This window comes from Coenobita brevimanus, chromosome 84, assembly GCF_032717465.1.
Source record: "Coenobita brevimanus isolate Jiangsu-jjx chromosome 84, ASM3271746v2, whole genome shotgun sequence".
Classification (NCBI taxonomy): Eukaryota; Metazoa; Arthropoda; class Malacostraca; order Decapoda; family Coenobitidae; genus Coenobita; species Coenobita brevimanus.
In genome coordinates this window covers 25,244,427-25,259,884 of record NC_137037.1, presented here as the reverse complement: position 1 = coordinate 25,259,884, position 15,458 = coordinate 25,244,427, and the positions used below count along the sequence as shown (strand labels likewise).

The window sequence follows — 15,458 nt, the reverse complement described above, 5'->3', positions numbered from 1 at the left end:
TGTACTGTTCTGGTAAGTTTATGTGCAACTTAAAGTACTATTAAATAACGTTAAAGCAAGAAATAAAGTCTTATAACCAGTTTACCTGATAGGCGTCAGAATATTGCCTTTTTTATTTGTTCGTTTTTTCCACAGTGCTGTTCAGTATTTGTAAGTTAAATATTTACTGTTCTCGTATGTACTGTACTTGTAAGCACTTAAATATAGTTAAATCATTAAATAAAGCCCTGTAACCAGATAACCCGAATTATATGATTACCCATGATCGGCGTCGGAATATTGCCTTTTTTGTTTGTTCGTTAAACTCTTACTGTACTGCTTTTCTACAGTACTGTATTTGTAAGTTAAATATTTACTGTTCTGGTATGTACTTGTAAGCAATTAAAGCATTAAATAAAGCCTTATAACCAGTTAACCTGATTTATATGATTACCCACGATCGGCGTCGAAATATTGCCTTTTTTTTGTTTGTTCGTTAAAGACTTATAATAAGAGAAAAATACATTTTTGTCTTGGTATCTTCACCTATTTGCTCAGGTTTGCTGTAATGGTTTGCAACTTGTAGAAAATTGTGAAAACTTTCGGGAAGTGAACGAAAATCTGGGACATGACCTTGACTTCACCGTCTCATGTATCATCTGTCATTTCACCACCGGGTATCGTGATGAGTGGATGAACGATTTTTTCGCTCGTGGCCATGCCTAACCACACATAGTTACACCCATTATCTCGACCCAGACAGAAAATACAACCTTTTTCCTCCCTTGCAAAACACAAACAACCACCCTGTTTACGAGACAGCAATATATATTGCGAAAATAACAAGGTAAAATGATAAAGATGAACGTAAAATGATTGAGAAAGATGAACATGTTATGACGGAAGAAATACGTTTTCCCCGTCTGTAAACGTATTTATTTCTGCTTTGTATCTGTATTCGTAATAATTAGACTTATTGTTAGTTCTGAAACTGCATTACGATTCTATTTTTAGCCATTCTCGTGGTGTGGGAGCTGGAAGTTGTGACACAACTTCCTTATTGCTAATTGGACTGACCCTCCACTTTATTCTCCTGCGGCAGAGTCTAGCCTTGCAGGACGTGCAGTTTTCTCATTTAGGACTGATAATTCAACTCTTTCGCTCCCTTTTCCAAGCATGGGCACAACGATAACGTAAAAAATAACTCGAAACTACCATAAACATATATCAAAAAGGTGAAAATATATTCATAACATTTTTTTTTTTCCGGCCATTCCTAACAGATTATGTACTGAAATCATTCGATATCACAGTACTGCATTTCTAAGTTAAATATGTACTGTTCTGGTATGTACTTGTAAGTTAAAGCACTGGTACCAGTTAACCTAATTTATTACCTATGATCGGCGTCGGAATGTTTCCTTGTGTTTACGTACAGTATTTGTGTGTTGAAGTTTTGCTCAGGAGTACTGTATTTGTGAGTTATAACATTAAATAAATCTTCTAACCACTTAAAGTGCTTTCTAATGACAGATAACAGCAAAACAACACATTTGGGGGGTCTAGGGAGCAAAATACGGAGTAGTTTAAATATACTGTACGCGATTTCGCACCTAACACGGCACGGTAGGAACGAAACCCTCGTGTTCCGTGCGAGTTACCTGTATATATATATATATATATATATATATATATATATACAGTAATCACTCTAATATCCGGACGCCCAATAACCGAACATCCCCACTACCCGGACCTTATCGTCCTGGGATCCAACATTCCCAAAATGGTCTGAAAACCCCAAAAAATTTAAAAAAAAAAAATCGATTTTTTGCCGTCCGTAATTTGAACTTGCCGCAGGCACCGCGGGAGAGCATTGTTTTGGTTCGTCATTCCTCCGATGTCCGATAGAGCGCCGCTGCATCCTCCCCACTTCCCGCCTGTCTCTCACCGCGACTGGACCTACGCTCTTCGAAATGGCTGCCCACATGCCGTACTTGCTGCAAGGCCTGGTGCTGCTCTCGGCCCTCCTCTTAGTGTGTGTGATGATGGCCCCGCCACCTGAGAAAAGGAAGAGAGTGGTGCTGACTCTGGAAAAGAAGAGGGAGATATTGGAGAAAGTTGATGCGGGTTGGTCTTCTTCACGCATTCTCCGCGAGATTAACCTGGCCCGGTCGACTTTGTTCGATATCAAACGTTCCCGAGACAAACTCATGCAGTACATGACTGACTTCTCATAGAGAAGCAAACGCAACGTGGAAAGGAAGGTTATGTTTACCCCCAAAGTTTGCAGAAATCGACCGATCCACGTTGATTTGGTACCGACAGCAACGTGCAGCTGGTGTGATGGTACATGGAAGGGAGCTGAAGGCTGCTGCTGCGAAGTTTGCAAGGCTTCACGACGCCCTAGACTTCAAGGCATCCGAGGGTTGGCTCTTCGCATTCAAGTTGCGACATGGCCTTACTAACCGTAAAGCACATGGCGAAGCATTCGACGCTAACGAGGATGGAGTTGACGAGTTTCGGCACAAGGTGAAAGGCTTGATCGACAGGGAGGGCCTCACTCTTGGTCAAGTCTATAACGCAGACGAAACTGGCCTATTCTATCGCTCGGTGCCAACGAACACTCTAGCCGATGAGACGGAGAAGTGTGTACCTGGCTGCAAGCTTTCTACGGAACGGATATCTGCTTTGTGTTGAGCCAGTGCTAACGGCATGCACCGGCTTAAGCCCGTTGTTGTTGGCCGTGCAAAGCAGCCTCGGTGAGTTCTTGGGGTAATGGATGTCCTTCCTGTCGTATGGTACCATTCTTTGAAAGCATGGTTCACAGCTGTAATTTTCAAAGACTGGTTTCACTGTCACTTCGTCAAAGGAGGTCATCCAGTACCAGACGAAGACACTGGGAATCCCTCGTGACCAGGTAAAGGCTCTCCTTCTGCTCGACAATGCACCTGCCCACCCGTGCGACAAGGACTTGGCTGCCGAGAATGGCCGTATTAGGTGCATGTTTCTGCCACCTAATACAACTGCTCTCATTCAACCCATGGACCAAGGAGTGATTGTGGCAACAAAGCGCCTGTACTGTCGGAAGTTCCTAGACGAGGTGATGGTTGTTCTCGAGGACGAGGACGAGAGCAGGGAAGGACGTGACACTCGAGGCAAGCGGACTTTGGAAAACCTTCGCCGCTACAACATCAAGTCTGCGCTGTACAACTGGGCTAGTGCATGGAAGGAAGTCCCTGTGAAAATTCTTGAAAATGGTTGGTCTCGTCTGCTTCTCGGAACAGATGTGGAGTACGATTTTCTGGGCTTTGACGTGGATGACTTCCATGCACGGCTACGTACGCACGGCGACGTTGTTGATGTGGACGATGTACGTGAGTGGTTGGACGATGACGAGGGCGATCCTGGGTATCAGACGTTGTCTGATATCGAGATCGCGTCTTCGGTTGCTGGTGTCAGTCCCGAACTTGAAGATTCCGACGAAGAAGGCGACGATGATGCGGACTCCTCTCAGCAAGACACTACTCCAGCCATCCCCAAGCTGAGCGCACTCCGGGAACATCTAGAGTTCGTCCTAGACTACCTGGAACACCCGGACTGCGACAGGGAGATGGGGCCCTTGGGACTCGTGGAGGAAGTGCGTGCTTTCAGGCAGCGCATCATCAATCGCCAGAATCGTCGGTCCTTGCATCAGTCAACAATTGACAGTTTTTTCAGGCCCGTGACCCCCGCTGTGCCAAGCCCTGGCTCCACTCCATTGCCTCCCCAAGACAGGCCCTCATGCTCCGAGCCACAGCCCAGCACATCAGCTACAGTGGAGTCACCGCTCGATGTGAGTTTACGGCTTTCGTCAGAGTCTTCTGTAGTCGGTACGCCATCACCACGACCCAGCGATGCACCCCTTGGTCGCCTGCCAGTGATACTCTCGGACTCTGACAGTGAATAAACAGCAAGAACTTCTCCACTAGACAACACGGGAATTTTGAGTGTTGTGCAGTGAAAAAAACGGTGTGTTGTGTTAAGGTTTTCGAAATGAGAGAAAAGATTCAGTGGAAACAAAATTTAACGTAACTAACCTTCTTTGTTTTGGCTTTGGAAAATAAAAAAAACTTGGGAAAAGTTAATATGCAACACAAAATTTAAATGGAACATTATTTGTACTAAAGTGAACACTGTGAAGAGAATGGACTTCTGTGTGTTATTGACTAAGTTCAGTGCAAGACTTCAGGAAGAGTGTACTGCAAGTGCATCAGGAAATCGTTCTTACTGTCAGAGTCCGAGAGGAGACGGTTATTCATCGAGGTGGCCAGGGACTTCCTGTAAGTAGCCAGAATGTTTCATATTGTACTTTTTTCCATACTATACTTACCAGAATGTTTCATACTGTACTTTTTTCCATACTATACTTACCTCATGCATGTGCAGTAGGAATGTGTTTTTCAGAGTTAGGCTAGGTTAGGGTCCATAAGTACCAGAATGTTTATTAATGTATGAACATACTTCTAAACCCTCATTTTATGTTTCTTTTGCATTTATTTCAGTCATTTATGTGCATTATTGGTGTGATTTGGGTCTTAAATAGGTGCTATGAATGTCCGGAGGGAGTTGTATAGGTGTTTCTCTGAGTTAGGGTCCATAAGTACAAGTCCATAAGCTGGGGCCCAACATCCAGATGAAACCAATAACCGAACCTACCGATGGCTCTATTAATCCGGATATTGGAGTGATTACTGTATATATATATATATATATATATATATCTATCTATCTATTGCCAGACGCCTCAATCCCGTTCGGGGTGGCCACAAACAAATCGCGTCCATGTCGCCCTGTTCCCCGCCATTTCACTGCCCGGCTCCCAACTCACCCCCCCCCCTCTCATATACCTCTCCACCCCTTCCCTCCATCTTATCCTCGGCCTCCCCCTCCCTCTTCCCCCCTCCACCTCACTCACATACACTCTCTTCGTCAGTCTTTCACTCTCCATCCTATCCACATGGCCAAACCACCTCAGTGTATTCCTCCTAACGCTTCCTATCACATCCACATCCACACCACAACGCTCCTTTACATTCTCATTTGTCAGCCTGTCTCTCCATGTGACTCAACAGGCTCCTTTTAAATAACTCATTTCCACTGCTCTCACTCTTGACTTGTGTCCTTCCAGCAACGTCCAAGGTTCACTTCCATACATTAGAGTTGGTATCACAATACTGTCAGGTAGTAACTTTTTCACTTCCATGCTCACTTCCCTGTTTCTTATCACTGCCTTCAAGGAACCAGCAACCTTTCTTCTCTGCTGTACCCTTTCAAGCACTTCACCCTCCAAACCTTCATCCTTACTTATCACACTACCCAAGTACTTAAACGTACTCACATTTTCCAATTCCTCACCATCCAATCTCGCTGTACATTCACTAACTTCACCTCTCTCAAAAACCATCACTTTACTCTTTCCTACATTCACCTTTAGATTCGGTTTCTTACACTCTTCCCTACATTCACCTTTAGATTTCGTTTCTTACACACTCTCCCAAAATCATCCACCAAGACCTGCAGCTCCCCTTCGTCTTCACTCAACAACACACTATCATCTGGAAACAACAGTACAGGGAGTTTCCAAACACTACCCTCTCTCACCAGGGCCACTCCAACATCCACTAACCTACCTTGTACCTCTTTTATTACCCCATCCATGTACAGATTGAACAACCATGAAAACATGACACATCTCTGTTTCAACCCAACCTTCAAAGATAAAAATTCACTTAGTTCACCATTCACATGCACTGCAGCCTTAGCACCATCATACATACTATTCACAGCATTCAACAACTTCCCATCTACTCCATATACTGTATTCGTAATACTTTCAACAATCCTTGTCTATCCACCCTGTCATATGCTTTCTCCAAATCCATGAAAGCCGCATACAACTTCTTTCCCTTCTCTAGAAACTTTTCCACTAAAGATCTAAGAATGAATATCTGATCTACACAACCTGTTCCCTTCCTAAACGTCCCTGTTCTTCTCCAACTAATTCCTTTGTTCTTTCTCTAACTCTGTCAATAAGTATCCTACCATACACTTTTCTTATTATACTAAGACAGATGCCCCTATGATTACCACACACTTCTTTTTCCCCTTTTCCTTTGTACAAGGGAATAATTATACCTGACTTCCAATCCTCTGGGACTCTACCTTCCTCCCAAGCCAATCTGCACATTTTCCACATCCATTCTACTACTATCTCTCCCCCATACTTCAGCATTTCACCACACACTCCATCAATTCCTGAGGTTTTCCCCAATTTACCTTTCTTCTTTGCTCCCACAACTTCTATCCTACTAATTTCTTCCTGTCTTCTCACCTCCCTCCTTCTCCCAGCCATTCCCCAGCCACTTATACTAGCATTACTTCCATCCTGTATGTTCAACAATTCCTTAAAGTGTTCTCTCCATCTGCTCACTTTTTCTCTCTTCTCCACTAGTAATCTACCATTTTTATCTTTCACTCCCCTGCTAACTTCACTTCCACCCTGTCTTACTCTTTTCATCTCCTTCCAGAACATTTTCTTACAGTCCCTCCACTTTACACTCAAGTTCCTTCCAAATTCCTCATCCATTCTCTTCTTACTCTCTCTTACTAATCTTTTCACCTCTCTCTTTCTTTCTACATATAACTCTCTCTTCCACCTCTCAACTTCTTCCACGCCTCTGTATCTCATCCATTCATTGTATGCTTTCTTCTTTTGTGCCACAGCCTGTCTCACCTCTTCATTCCACCACGCTGATCCTTGCACACCCCTCCATCTTCTCTTCATCCCACACACCACATCACATGCTGCACATATTTCTTCTGTAAATATGCTACACACACCTTCCGTGTCCCCCATCTGCTCCAATTCATATTTGCCCAATTGTTCCTCCAATTCTCTCTTATACTCTGCCTTTTTCTCATCCTCTTGTATCCTTTCCACTCTCCTTACAAATACTCCTTCTTCCTGTCCCTCCCTTCTTCTTTTTCTCCATCCTAATTGGACCTTGATTCTGGCCACCACCAAGTAGTGGTCAGAAAGTCCACTCCCCCAACCTCTATAAGCTCTTGCATCCATTACACATTTTCGCATCCTTTCATCCACACACACATAATCAATCATTGCCTTCCTTTCATTCAGTTCACCACCCACCCTTATCACTCGCCATGTATACCTGTGGATCATCTTGTGCCTGAAGAGGGTATTGACTATCACCAACCCCCTCCCAGCACAAATGTCCACTAACCCACTGCCATTCTCATCTGTCTCAGCAGGCACACCCCACTCACCAACTATTCCATCCACCTTCACATTCCCTACTTTACCATTCATATCACCGATCAAAAACACTCTCTCATTCCTTCCAAACTTTTCCATGCACACTTCCACATTTGTCCAGAACTCTTCTCTCACTCTGCTTGGACGATCTTACATTAGCGCATCACACCCACACAATTGCCCACATTTGTATTCCAACTTTCAATCTTACCCACACAATCCTTGACCCAACTGATCCATACTCTCTTATGCTCTTCTTCCATGTTTTACTCACAACTATACATACTCCTTCTTTTGCCCTCTCATTCTCACCTACTCCTGCACATATACCCCATCCATACTCTCATTCTCTCAGTCCTCCATTTCGTTTCAGTTATTCCACATACATCAACTTTCGCACCCTCAAGCACCTGGACAATTTCTCTCTCATTCACCTTATCATTTGCTCCCCTTACATTCCAAGTTCCGATAACCATGTCCTTTGTCCGGTCCTTGGTCATCATCTTTTGGTCAGTCCTTGTCCGAGGCTTATTGTTTGTCTTTTTAGTTAGTTGTTTTCCGGGGAGGGGCACTAACCCTTCGCCAACCCTTTTAGTCGCCTTTTATGACAAGCAGGGATACTTGGGGGGTATTCTTGAAAAACCCCCTTACCCCCAGGGGTATATACATATATATATATATATATATATGTCTATCTATCTATTGCCAGACGCCTCAATCCTGTTTGGGGTGGCCAGAAACAAATCGCCTCCAAGTCGCCCTGTCCCCCGCCATTTCACTCCCCTGCTCCCAACTCACACCTCCCTCTCTCATATACCTCTCCACCCCATCCCTCCATCTCATCCTCGGCCTCCCCCTCCCTCTTCTCCCATCCACCTCACTCACATACACTCTCTTCGTCAGTCTTTCACCCTCCATCCTCTCCACATGGCCAAACCACCTCAGTGTGTTCCTCATAACGCTTCCTATCACATCCACATCCACACCACAACGCTCCTTTATATCCTCATTCGTCAGCCTGTCTCTCCACGTGACTCCACAGGCTCCTCTTAAATAACTCATTTCCAGTGCTCTCACTCTTGACTTGTGTCCTTCCAACAATGTCCAAGCTTCACTTCCGTACGTTAAAGTTGGTATCACAATACTGTCATGTAGTAACTTTTTCACTTCCATGCTCACTTCCCTGTTTCTTATCACTGCTTTCAAAGAACCAGCAACCTTTCTTCCCTGCTGTACCCTTTCAAGCACTTCATCCTCCAAACCTCCATCCTTACTCATCACACTACCCAAGTACTTAAACGTACTCACATTTTCCAATTCCTCACCATCCAACCTCGCTGTACATTCACTAACTTCACCTCTCTCAAAGACCATCACTTTACTCTTCCCTACATTCACCTTTAGATTCCTTTTCTTACACACTCTCTCAAACTCATCCACCAAGCCTTGCAGCTCCCCTTCGTCTTCACTCAACAACACAGTATCATCTGCAAACAACAGTACAGGGAGTTTCCAAACACTATCCTCTCTCACCAGGGCCACTCCAACATCCACTACCCTACCTTGTACCTCTTTTATTACCCCATCCATATACAGATTGAACAACCATGGAGACATGACACATCCCTGTTTCAAACCAACTTTTCTAAGAGAAAAATTCACTTAGTTCACCATCCACACGCACTGCAGCCTTCGCACCATCGTACATACTCTTCACAGGATTCAACAACTTCCCATCTACTCCATAGATTCTTAACACTTTCCACAATCCTTGTCTATCCACCCTGTCATATGCTTTCTCCAAATCCATGAAAGCTGCATACAACTTCTTTCCCTTCTCTAGAAACTTTTCCACTAAAGATCTAAGAATGAATATCTGATCTACACAACCTCTTCCCTTCCTAAAGCCTCCCTGTTCTTCTCCAACTAATATCTCTGTTCTTTCTCTAACTCTGTCTATAAGTATCCTACCATATATATATATATATATATATATATATATATATATATATTAAGACCTCACTATAATGGACTAATTGGGGCCAAAACCATTCCGAAAAATGCGAAATTCTGATAAAAGCGACATTCGGACTTCCCCCTGCTACTCCGGACTTTTTCCGATATATCAGACATTATTCCAGATCGCATGAACGGTTTTTAAACTGTTTTGACTACCAGTGCAGTACTGTACTGTGTTATAACTTCAGTACATTAATCAAATGGTATAATATGTATAATAATTCTGTATTGCACACTAATGAACATGTCTTTTATTTACCTAATTGTGATGAACATAGCTGACGTGGTCAGGCAGTCCGGACTGCTTCTGGCTTTATCGGAGTTTTTCCGATATATAGGAATTTGGTCCGGTAGCACCTCGAGTCCGATAAAAGCGAATTCCGGTCTATTGAAGTCCGTTATATTGAGGTTTTACTTACATAAATATATATATCATCCATCCATCATCCAATCCTACGTTGCCCCATGAGAAGCGTAGGAGCCCAGGGCTAGACAGTTGGTCCTGACATTTAAGATGAGAGTGAATATATATATATATATATATATATATATATATATATATATACTGTATATATATATATATATATATATATATATATATATATATATATATATATATATATATATATATATATATGTACAGACAGTAAAAGTCCATTAATCCAAACACTGATAATCTGAAAATCCCAATAATCCAAATTTTTGAAGAAGGCTGACAAAAACTCCAAAAGCAAAAAAAAAAAAAAAAAAAATCAAAATTAAAAAATCCAGACTGGGCGCCAAATGTGCTGAAGAGCCGAGCAGTGTGGTCATGGATCAGGTAATGCATGGACTGGCAACTCCTAATAAAGAACCGACCAGTTTTGGATCTGTACTTTAGATTTAAGGAATTTTCCACAGTAATACATATTAACTTTTTGTGCTTTTACAATATGTGCATATTATTATTAACCCTGGACTTACTCTCTAACTGTATTTACCTGCTTACAACTGCTGTTTTCAACACTAAGCATTATTGGTGAGTTAAACAACCCATAACATCTCTTAATTTGACAGTTCATGTCTTCGGAATGGTTGAGTCATGATCTAAGACCAAATGAAACAATGATCTTACAATAACACAAGCATTTAATTTCTCCCATAATTAATTAATAGTACAGTAATACCACTGAACAGGATTAGAGAAACTGTGGGAAATGGGTGTGTTTTGGTATTGGATTTCCAGATAATACTCGTGTGTTATGCTTATGTCGATCACTGATTGGCTTCCTCAACCCAACCCAACCCACGTGACCCCCATACTATCTGCCACAGCCTGCTGCCACCTCACTACCTCAGCGTTGTGTGAACGGTCGCTGTGATGAGAAGTTTAGTTGTTATTTTCCTTACTCCTCATTTCCTCACAGAACAGAGCACGTGGTTCCAAACTAACTTTAGTTATGCCTTAGCACCCTGAAAGTGCTATGAACAAAAGAAAAGTATTTATTCTACCCCCCCTGGGGGTAGGGGGGTTTTTCAAGAATACTCCCCCAGTATCCCTGCTTTTCGTAAAAGACGACTAAAAGGGTTGGCGGAGGGTTAGTGCCCCTCCCCGGAAAACAACTAACTAAAAAAACAAACAATAAGCCTCGGACAAGGACTGACCAAACGTTGACGACCAAGGACCGGACAAAGGACATTGCAATTGGAACGTGGAATGTAAGGGGAGCAAATGATGAGGTGAAAGAGAGAGAGATTGTCCAGGTGCTTGAGGATGCGAAAGTGGATGTATGTGGAATAACTGAAACAAAATGGAGAGGAGAAAGTGTGAGAGAATGGGAGTATGGATGGGGTATATGTGCAGGAGTAGGTGAGAATGAGAGGGCAAAGGAAGGAGTTTCTATAGTTGTGAGTAAAAGATGGAAGAGGAGCATAAGACAGTATGGATCAGTTGGATCAAGGATTGTGTGGGTAAAGTTGAAAGTTGGAATACAAATGTGGGCGATTGTGTGTGTGTATGCACCAACGCAAGATCGTGCTAGAAGAGTGAGAGAAGAGTTCTGGACAAATGTAGATGTGTGCATGGAAAAGTTTGGAAGGAATGAGAGAGTGTTTTTGATTGGTGATATGAATGGTAAAGTTGGGAATGTGAAGGTGGATGGAATAGTTGGTGAGTGGGGTGTGCCTGCTGAGATAGATGAGAATGGCAGTGCGTTAGTGGACATTTGTGCTGGGAGGGGGTTGGTGATAGCCAATACCCTCTTCAGGCATAAAATGATCCACAGGTATACATGGCGAGTGATGAGAAGGGTGGGTGGTGAACTGAATGAAAGGAAGGCAATGATTGATTATGTATGTGTGGATGAAAGGATGCGAAGATGTATATTGGATGCAAGAGTTTATAGAGGTTGGGGGAGTGGACTTTCTGACCACTACTTGGTGGTGGCCAGAATTAAAGTTCAAGTAAGATGGAGGAACAGAAGAAGGGAAAGACGAGAGGAAGGAGTAGTTGCAAGGAGAGTGGAAAGGTTACAACAAGAGGATGAGAAAAAGGCAGAGTATAAGAGAGAAGTGGAGGAACGATTGGGCAAATATGAATTGGAGCAGATGGGAGACGTGGAAGGTGTGTGTAGAATATTTACAGAAGAAATATGTGCTGCATGTGATGTGGTGTTTGGAAGGAAGAGAAGACGGAGGGGGGTGCAAGGAACAGCATGGTGGACTGAAGAGGTGAAACAGGCTGTGGCACAAAAGAAGAAAGCATACAATGAATGGATGAGGAATAGGGGCGTGGAAGAGGTTGAGAGGCAGAAGAGAGAGTTATATGTAGAAAGAAAGAGAGAGGTGAAAAGATTAGTAAGAGAGAGTAAGAAGAGAGTGGATGAGGAATTTGGAAGGAATTTGAGTGTAAAGTGGAGGGACTGTAAGAAAATGTTCTGGAGAGAGGTGAAAAGAGTAAGACAGGGTGGAAGTGAAGTTAGCAGGGGAGTGAAAGATAAAAATGGTAGATTACTAGTGGAGAAGGGAGAAAAAGTGAGCAGATGGAGAGAACACTTTAAGGAATTGTTGAATGTGGAGGATGGAAGTAATGCGAGTATAAGTGGCTGGGGAATGGCTGGGAGAAGGAGGGAGGTGAGAAGACAGGAAGAAATCAGTAGGATAGAAGTTGTGGAAGCAGTGAAGAAAGTTAAATCGGGGAAAGCCCCAGGAGTTGATGGAGTGTGTGGTGAAATGCTGAATCATGGTAGAGAGATAGTAGTAGAATGGATGTAGAAGATGTGCAGATTGGCCTGGGAGGAAGGTAGAGTCCCGGAGGATTGGAAGTCAGGTATAATTATTCCCTTGTACAAAGGAAAAGGGGAAAAAGAAGTGTGTGGTAATCATAGGGGCATTTGTCTTCTTAGTATAATACGAAAAGTGTATGGTAGGATACTTATTGACAGAGTTAGAGAAAGAACAGAGGAATTAGTTGGAGAAGAACAGGGAGGCTTTAGGAAAGGAAGAGGTTGTGTAGATCAGATATTCATTCTTAGATCTTTAGTGGAAAAGTTTCTAGAGAAGGGAAAGAAGTTGTATGCGGCTTTCATGGATTGGGAGAAAGCATATGACAGGGTGGATAGACTAGGATTGTGGAAAGTGTTAAGAATATATGGAGTAGATGGGAAGTTGTTGAATGCTGTGAAGAGTATGTACGATGGTGCGACGGCTGCAGTGCGTGTGGATGGTGAACTAAGTGAATTTTTCTCTTTGAAAGTTGGGTTGAAACAGGGATGTGTCATGTCTCCATGGTTGTTCAATCTGTACATGGATGGGGTAATAAAAGAGGTACAAGGTAGGGTAGTGGATGTTGGAGTGGCCCTGGTGAGAGAGGATAGTGTTTGGAAACTCCCTGTACTGTTGTTTGCAGATGATACTGTGTTGTTGAGTGAAGACGAAGGGGAGCTGCAAGGCTTGGTGGATGAGTTTGGGAGAGTGTGTAAGAAATGGAATCTAAAGGTGAATGTAGGGAAGAGTAAAGTGATGGTCTTTGAGAGAGGTGAAGTCAGTGAATGTACAGCGAGGTTGGATGGTGAGGAATTGGAAAATGTGAGTACGTTTAAGTACTTGGGTAGTGTGATGAGTAAGGATGGAGGTTTGGAGGGTAAAGTGCTTGAAAGGGTACAGCAGGGAAGAAAGGTTGCTGGTTCTTTGAAAGCAGTGATAAGAAAGAGGGAAGTGAGCATGGAAGTGAAAAAGTTACTACATGACAGTATTGTGATACCAACTATAACGTACGGAAGTGAAGCTTGGACGTTGTTGGAAGGACACAAGTCAAGAGTGAGTACAGTGGAAATGAGTTATTTAAGAGGAGCCTGTGGAGTCACATGGAGAGACAGGCTGACGAATGAGGATATAAAGGAGCGTTGTGGTGTTGATGTGGATGTGATAGGAAGCGTTATGAGGAACATATTGAGGTGGTTTGGCCATGTGGAGAGGATGGAGGGTGAAAGACTGACGAAGAGAATGTATGTGAGTGAGGTGGAGGGGGAAAGAGGGAGGGGGAGGCCGAGGATGAGATGGAGGGATGGGGTGGAGAGGTATATGAGAGAGGGGGGTGTGAGTTGGGAGCAGGGGAGTGAAATGGCGGGGGACAGGGCGACTTGGAGGCGATTTGTTTGTGGCCACCCCAAATGGGATTGAGGCGTCTGGCAATAGATAGATAGATAGATAGAAAATGTAAAACTGTTGGATGAAGTGGCATGTGGTATTGGAGCTTAAATGCAAACAATCAGACAGATAAAATGAGTTGGGATGTTTACAATGTTGATAGTTTTCTTTGTTGGAAAAAAAAGTTAATGATGAAGGAGCAGTAAAATTCATGTATCTGCCTATAGTGCTATAAGAGAGAGAGAGAGAGAAGTCTTTGTGCTCGATCTTTGTTATGAACTATCTTTGGTCGAGCCGATAAGAGAAGACACAACATGCTGACATAAATAGGTAAGATACTTATGTGAGTTCAGTTCTTGTGAAATGTACTGTCATACAAATTATACTACTTGGATGATTTGTTTATTTTTCACGATTACTGCATTCGTGTGTATCTGAGAATTGAGATATGCAATCACTCCATGTTGACGACTTCTTTATAGCTTTTTTTTTTAAATTTATTGTTGATGATTAATGGCTTTCAAAAAGCGTCACACTACATTTTTTTTTTTTTTTTTATGAACGCCGAAAATGATTCGTGATGAAATATGCGTGATGCTGGGCAGTCATTATTCACATGTTGTGTAGGTCAGGTTTTTGCTTGATAATGAGGACTTTCAAGAGGCTTAGTGGCAATCCTTGGTGATTAAAATTTTTATGGAGAGTATTAGGGGGCAAAACTAGTTGGTTAAGTTAGGCCAGAATGCAGTAGCTATGCACTGATGCGTCCAGTTGGTGAGGTCGTATGTAAACACACTGTCTTCGGTGCCTTAAGGCAGACGTATTTGTCATAATCTACCTTTAAATATATTTTTAATGAAAAATATGAGGCTCCTAGAACCTAACCGCCTATTTTACATGTAAATATATGTCACGTTTTAGTGCGAAATCGATTTTGCACGAGGTTCTGCATAACCTATCTCGTATTGTATGAAGACTCTTAATACATTATTAACCCCTTCTTTACCGAAAATTTGTTTTGATGTACCACCGTACATCGCCAGTAAACACCCGTGAGGCACCGGAACCGCTACCATGGTACGCTGGTACACCCTCTAATGAATGACAGCTTATGGGCCTCAGGGTAGCTCGGTAAGGCTGTTTCTGAGGACCTCGTATTAGCAACAGCTCTGTGTTTTGACGACAAAGACTGTGACGAAGTTCTGACGAATTCTGACATCATAAGATACGTCATGACTGCGTTGCGGTGGCACCAATGGCTTGCTCACTCATCTGTGATGTAACCTCTTTTAGACCGATCATTATTTTATTTATAATTTCTACTACAGATATCGTACTATATTTTCTGCTGACATACAGCAAAATTTACACCCCTTGGCCTGCCTGAGAGAGTCAGTTACCTCGCACTTGACCACGAAAGAGGGTGTACAGGATATTTTTCTCTCATGGTGTCTCTGGCAGATTCCGATAGTGACGAGTTTATTCCTCATGAGGATACTTATTCAGATGTATCAGA

At 42.8% G+C, this 15,458-nt stretch overlaps 1 protein-coding gene across 1 annotated transcript in view; it reads right to left on the bottom strand.

Annotated features, from left to right (window-relative positions):
* LOC145410221 (uncharacterized) overlaps positions 1 to 15,458 on the bottom strand; it is a 241,139-nt gene that overhangs the window by 113,568 nt on the left and 112,113 nt on the right. The window lies entirely within an intron of this gene.